Source organism: Tachyglossus aculeatus, chromosome 3 (genome assembly GCF_015852505.1).
Source record: "Tachyglossus aculeatus isolate mTacAcu1 chromosome 3, mTacAcu1.pri, whole genome shotgun sequence".
In the NCBI taxonomy this organism is placed as follows: Eukaryota; Metazoa; Chordata; class Mammalia; order Monotremata; family Tachyglossidae; genus Tachyglossus; species Tachyglossus aculeatus.
The window spans coordinates 37,759,827-37,767,667 of NC_052068.1; positions in this window are offsets into that span (position 1 = coordinate 37,759,827).

The following is a 7,841-nucleotide window of genomic DNA, read 5'->3' on the forward strand; positions in this document are numbered from 1 at the left end:
GTGCAGAGCACTGTGCTAAGTGCTTGGGAAGTCCAAGTTGGCAACATAGAGAGACGGTCCCTACCCAACAGTGGGCTCACAATCTAGAAGGGGGAGACAGACAACAAAACAAAGCATATTAACAAAATGAAATTAATAGAATAAATATGTACAAATAAAATGAATAAATAAATAGAGTAATAAATGCATACAAACATATATACATATTCATTCATTCAATCGTATTTATTGAGTGCTTACTGTGTGCAGAGCACTGTACTAAGAGCTTGGGAAGTACAAGTTGGCAACATAGAGAGACGGTCCCTACACAACAGCAGGCTCACAGTCTAGAAGGGGGAGACAGAGAACAAAACAAAACATATTAACAAAATAAAATTAATAGAATAAATAGGTACAAATCAATCAATCAATCAATAGTAAGCACTGAAGAAATACCATTATTATTATTATTATTATTATTATCCAGTGCTTAGAGCAGTGCTTGGCAGATAGTAAGCACTTAACAAATACCATCATTAGTATTATTATCCAGTGCTTAGAACAGTGCTTGGCAGATAGTAAGCACTTAACAAATGCCATCATTAGTATTATTATCCAGTGCTTAGAACAGTACTTAAGTACAGTGCTTAAGCACATAGTAAGGGCTTAACAAATACCATAATTATTAAATACCATAACAAAAGAGGGAAAAAAGTGGCAGAATCTGGATTAGAATCCAGTTGCTTCTGACCTTCAGGTCCATGCACAGTCCTTTAGGCCATGGTGTTCATGCACACAGTAATAATAATAATAATAATAATAATAATAATAATAATAATAATAATAATAATAATAATGACATTTATTAAGCGCTTACTATGTGCAAAGCACTATTCTAAGCGCTGAAGCACTTAGAAAGCGCTCAATAAATACAATTGATTGATTGATCAATCTAGACTGTGAGCCCACTGTTGGGTAGGGATTGTCTTTATATGTTGCCAATTTGTACTTCCCAAGCACTTAGTACAGTGCTCTGCACACAGTAAGTGCTCAATAAGTATGATTGATTGATTGATTGATTGATCCCAGGGGCCTGGTTTCGGGCAGATCCCCAGGCCTGCGGTGACGGTTCGGGATTCCCATCCCCCTCACAGGGATGCCTCAGACTTGGCTTTTCAGGGGAAGCTCAGTGCTGGGTCGGCAGCCTGGTCAACATCAGGCAGAGGGAAACTTGCAGAGCGCCCCGCTCCTACGCCCTGCTGTGTTGGAGGGACGAGGGGACGGTTGTGCCCCAGGGGATGGGCAAGATCCACAGTGGCCCCAGGGGCCAGAGAATTTCTGGAGACACCTGAGGGTCACACTGAGCGAGACTCGTCTTATGTATCTCTTCCCCGGAATCCCCACTAATTGGGACTTTCAGGAAGCTGTGAGCCCCTGAGCGACCACCAGATCCAGGCAGCCTTAGCTTCCCAAGGAGGTCCAGGGGACCCTGAGGCTCTTTCCCCCTCCTTCCCCCCTCCAATTTAGACAGAGGCTGGGAAGGGCACCTTCAGGGATTGGCTATTGAAAGACCCTTCTGGGAAGCCCAAGCTTCCTGTCGGCCGCTCCTCCCAACCACAGCTGCCCAGGCCTCATGGTGCCCCAAATCCTCGGGGGTTTTCTCGGGGTGGGCCAAGTTGAGCTCTCTCCTTGCCACTTAGAGCTTCAGGATCCTCCCCAAAATGAGCTCTTGACAGAGGGGAGGGTAGCCTGGCCTGACTGGATGGGCTCCTTGGGGTGGGCAGACAGGGCTGAGAGAATGAACAAGCAGGGCAAGCTTCATGGCAGCATCACAGCTTTGTCCCCATGTCTTGCCACAGGCTGCTCTCCTCTCCACTCCCCTCCTCTTCCCCTGGTCAGGGCCCTTGGCCCTTTTTGTGAGTCCTTGTAGACTGAAAGCTCCTTATGGGCAGGGAATGTGTCAAGGCCCTACTGAGAGCTCACCTCCTCGACAAGGCCTTCCCAGACTGAGCCCCTTCCTTCCTCTCCCCCCATTCCCCTCTCCATCCCCCCCGTCTTACCTCCTTCCCTTCCCCACAGCACCTGTATATATGTATATATGTTTGTACATATTTATTACTCTATTTATTTATTTATTTATTTATTTTACTTGTACATATCTATTCTATTTATTTTATTTTGTTAATATGTTTGGTTTTGTTCTCTGTCTCCCCCTTCTAGACTGTGAGCCCACTGTTGGGTAGGGACTGTCTCTGTATTTTGCCAACTTGTACTTCCCAAGCATTTAGTACAGTGCTCTGCACACACTAAGCGCTCAATCATCATCAATCGTATTTATTGAGCGCTTACTAATAGCGCTCAATAAATACGATTGATTGATTGATTGTTTATTGTTGTCTCGTATTCTCCAAGTGCTTAGTACAGTATTCTGCACTCAATAACTACAATTGACTAACGGGTTGTTCTTTTCATATTTGATCAGGGGAGCACAGAGGGCTGAAAATAAGGGTGGCCAAGAGGAGCTGGGTGAGGCCCAGCAACTAAAATTATTTTCCCTGCCTCCCCTCCCCACCGACCCCATTTCTAAAAACAGCTGGGCTTCGCCCATCAGCCGTGGCAGCAATGGCCCCAAGGGCTCGTTTCCAACTCCATCAGGACCACCATTCCCACGATCCTGCTGGCGGGAGGTCCCCGGGAGGAGGCACGTCATGGTACATTTGGCATTCCCGCGTTTGTAAGTCAAGTGCTGCAAATAGCAGCTGCAGCCCCAACCTCAGAAGTTTTCTGTGGGGCTCAGTGAGGAAGAAACTGTTGACGACTAAATGTTTTGCACTGCTTCTTCACCCGCAGGAGAAAGATTGCAATCAGTGTCACCAGTGCCATCTCGCAACTTGAAAGACGTCATTCTTTTCTAGAGGTTTATTTCACAGCCTAAAAAAACTTGATACGTGTTGAAATTCAACAGGAAAACACAGGTTCAAACCCATTTTCCATAAACATCTAGGTTTTCTTGCTCATATTCACAACGGTTCCCTCTTGTGAGTATTTTTCCCAGTTTTGTTGTCTGTCTCCCCCTTCTCGACTGTGAGCCCGTTGTTGGGTAGTGACCATCTCTATATACTGTCGACTTGTAATGATAGTAATAATAATGATGACATTTTTAAGCACTTACTATGTGCAAAGCACTGTTCTAAGTGCTGGGGGGATACAAGGTAATCAGATTCTCATGTGGGGCTCAAGGTCTTAATCCCCATTTTACAGATGAGGCAACCGAGGCTCAGAGAAGTTAAGTGACCTACCCAAGGTCACACAGCAGATATGTGGCGGAGCCGGGATTAGAACCCATGACCCCTGACTCCCAAGCCCGGGCTCTTTCCACTGAGCCACGCTGCTTCTCAGATTCCCAAGCGCTTAGTACAGTGCTCTGCACACAGTAAGCACTCAATAAGTACGATTGAATGAATGAATGTGTCCGTGTTTTCGGGAACTCAGAACCAAGGAGCAGCAACTTCCATCACAGCAATATGCAAAAAGGGAGGCCGAATAGATATGGAGAAAGAGACAGTCAGTTGCGAACTGAAGCAGATAGATAGATAGCTAGATAGATAGATAGCTAGATAGATAGCTAGATAGATAGATAGATAAATAGATAGATGTAGATAGATAGATAGATGATAGATAGATAGATCTATATATATGTATATATGTATATATATGTATATATATATAGAGAGAGAGAGAAGATATAATAGACTGAGAAATGCAGAGAAATATACCGAAAAAGAGAGAAGAGAAAAATCTGAGGCAGGTGACAACAGTAGCAGGAGATTCCACTCCTCCCCTGCTACCACTGTTGCTATGTTCACCACGACTATTGCTTTCATCACTGCAGCAGCTGCTGTGTTCTGTCACTGGACAGTTATCAACCATTTAGTCAATTAATGCCGCCCTGCATATATTTCTGGCCAGGCCAGAAAACTCCCAGCACTGCATCCCAGAAGCTGCAGCAGAGGCAGAAACGGTGGTCCCAGGGCCATGAGAGGGGAAGGATGGCAGCAATAATGAGCACTCCCCTCCGTTATCTGCTGCTGCCAGGCCATGTCTTTTAAGCCATTTGGATGTTGCCAAGCACCGACTACAGAGCTCTTTCCATTTGCCTAGTCTACAATCTATCAGAGGAAATGGACACTAAAATAAATAACAGGAAGAACGGAAGTAATAGAAGATACTACTCGGGGAAGAGGAGATAAGGAAGGCATTCCGATAGATCACAATCATAGGGCCTTATCACTTGGGTGATGTGGAAGTACTGAAGTGACAGGTAGGATAAAAGGTGGGAACTTTAAGGCAGGAGGGAGCGTGTGCCACAGAAATCTCAGTTCCATAAACTGCTTGACTCCCAGTTTCAGGAACTTTACACCATTGTTATCAGCAATTAATATCGGTCTTCCCCTGTAGACTGTAAAATACTTTTGGGCAGGAATCACATCTACCAACTCTATTGAACCTTTCTAAGCACTTAATGCTTAGCACACAATAAGCACTCAACAAATACATTACTCAATTATAATGCAAGCATTCCGCATTGATTGACAGTAGAATAAATTAAAGATAGGGGAAATTGTTGAGTATAAGGATAAGGATATAAGTCCTGTGGGGAAGGATGAGTATCAGAATGCTTAAGGGGTACACAGTCAAGTGCGTAGTGGATACAAAGAGGAGGTCAGGTGAGGGATATAAGGGCTTAGTCAGGGAAGGCCTCTTGGAGGAGGAACTGTGGCCACCAATTCTGTTATATTGTATTTTCAAGTGCTTAGTACGGTGCTCTGCACACAGTAAGTGCTCAATAAATACGATTGAACGAATGAATGATTGAACAGATGTGATTTTAGGAGAGTTTTGAAGGTGGGAAGAGTGGTGAACTCTCACATATGAAGGGGGAGGAGGTTCCAGACCAGAAGGAGGAAGTGGACAGGGAGGTCAGTGGCAAGTTAGATAAGATCAAGCTACGGAAGAGTAGGTTGAGGTTTCTGTTCGGAGTCTGTTGTGTACAGAGCATTGTACTCAGCATTAAAAAAACATAGGATGACAGTTGAAGAGCAGGGTCCTGTCCTCCACGTGCTTACGATACATTTTCATTCACTTTCCACTTATTTCTCCCCCTTTTGGCCTGACAGTTTCAAGCATTCGCCATCACCTCTTCAGATTCATTAGTTCAGCAACAGATTGGAGGTACCAGAGAAGATGGGATTGGAGCTTCCATTCCAGCCTTCTGGCCATCCTGTCCCCAAGAAAGACTGTCCCTGTGGGAGAGATGAAGGGCAACAGGATGGAAGGACAGAAACTTTTCAAGCAACTAACTCCTTTTTCCCTTCAAGCTTTCTCGCACCCTCCAACCTCCTCTCTTTGTTCTAGACCCCTGGGCCAGGCAATTTTCCAGGTTTACGAAAGGGTGGAGGCAATCCACTTTCCCCCTACAGCCCCTTCCCCAACGCCAATATTCCTTAGGATTGTCTCTCATAATGCCAGAAACCTAGGGAATCTTTCATGGCCAGCAAAGACTGGGAAATAAAACAGAGGAGAAAAGCCAGATCACATACATCCAAACACACTCTGAAAATCTGTTGTATAATATGCTATTCAAATAAGCTCTGTGAGCGGGACCTAGCTTATGATGTTTTCCACAAGGATGACACCACCATTTCACTTCCACTTGGACTGTGTCCAATCTGATTATCCTGTATCTACCCTACCACTTAGTACAGTGCCTGGAACATAGTAAGCACTTAACAAATGTCATTATTTACTGATTTCAAGCATAACATGGATCTGTATTAGATATTGTACGCTCCAAGCCCCTCTTCAGACTATCAGCTTCTTTTGGGCAGGGAACATATCTACCAACTCTGTTGTACTCTCCCAAGCACTTGGCATAGTGCTGTGTACACAATAAACACTCAATAAATACCATTGATTGAGTAATTGATTAATTGATTGATATTGGGCTTTACCTTCAAGGACTTCATCTCTTTCTACAGGCTGCTAGGTTTTCAGACAAAATTCAGTAACTCAGTGTATCACATTATGCACATTCCCAATCTGTTTTCTAACTTATGAGGTCCTCTTTAACCCTGGACCCTTTACTTCTCTTTCCCGATTCAATTAGATCAGGAGGTAAAAGTTATTAATAAAAGGGCATTCTGACAAAATGGGTCTTTGTCTTTAGGGTGCCTTTTTCCTAAAACCGATTTTCTGTTCTCAGGAAACCAAGTGAAAATCTAACTCATCTTTCTCCTTCCATATTTCAGCAGCACAATGGCAACAGTAAATTAAAATTATGTTACTGGGAAAGTTCCACAGCCTCTGTAATGACTAATGAGAGAGTTAACTGCAAAATTTTGCGCTAGACATACTCGATTGATTTTCCTTTTAAAATAGAAATCAGCTTCATGTAGGAGGTTCTTGAAGAAGAAGACCAACAGTTTTTAAAGAGCACCTGGTCTACATCTCAGTTTCCGCAAGACGCCTGAAATCTCCAATAATGAACACAAATGCAAATGCATTTTTCCACTGAAACATGACTGAAGAGGTTTGCTTAAGGTTTCAGAAATCGATGCATACATTGCTCACACTACGTGTCATCCACTCTCCCTTCCTGGAGCAACTGCTCTTATTATCTCTGCACACAGTAAGTGCTCAATAAATACGATTGAATGAATGAATGATCTTCCTCTCCTGGGGAAATGATCTATTATGACATATAACTATGATTTGTAATTCATGTTGAAATTAGTTAATACTACCATAATGTACCATAAGCATCTCTAGGGGCCTTATGTTTTACTTCTGTCCTGTGCCTAGTACAATTAATGTTGATTTATATAATTTATAATAATTTATTATTTTTACAGAGGAGCAGCGTGGCTTAATGGAAACAGCATGGGCCTAGGATTCAGAGAACCCAAGTTCTATTCCTGACTCTGCCATGTTCCTGCTGTGTGACCTTGGGCAAATCACTTAACTTCTCTGTGCCTCAGTTACGTTATCTGTAAAATGGCAATTCACTACCCGTTCTCCCTACTTAGATTGTGAGCCCTGTGTGGGAAGGGCTCCGTGTTTGACCTGATCATCCTATATCTTCACCAGTGCTTAACACAGTGCATACACTTATTAAACACTTAATTATTGTTTATGATTTTTTATACTTATGACTACAAGTCTGTAATACCTAGAGCAGCAGACACCACTCCTTCCTGGAGTTGTAAGCACTGTTGGACTATAAGTATTCATTGCTTACAATCCCTCTAAACTCTAGTTACATCGTGGGCAGGGAACCTGTCTACTAACTCTGTTATATCATTACACGCAGTAAGCACTCAATAAATACAATTGATGGATTACACAGTAATCTGAGAAGTAAAATTGGCCACATAAACTAAAGATTCAAGTGCCACAGCATGAAATTAGCACCATAAGGATTTCCTCGGACCACCAACAAACAGCTGTGTAGTTCCCAAGTAACCTGACAGGAAGGGTGAGGAGTCTCGGGCTTGGATTCTGGAATTTTAAAAAACTAATTTTGGCAGAATCACCCGATGACTCAGTGCAGGAAACTTAAGGAAATGGCAGCTTGTGTTCTAGCCCAGCCTCTTATTGAGCATGTCAGAGTCCCTGGGTAGTGTTTATCTGAGAAATCAGAATGCAGGTCAATTCAAGGCCAAATGAAATGATCCCCTCGCAGCCCTAATATTTGCTGTGAGTCCTTTCACACACCTACACAAACAGTGGAGCTTGAGGACATGGAAATGTTTCTATCACCACTTAAGCAGCAAGAAAATTTTCAGGGGGTTTCAGCATCTCAA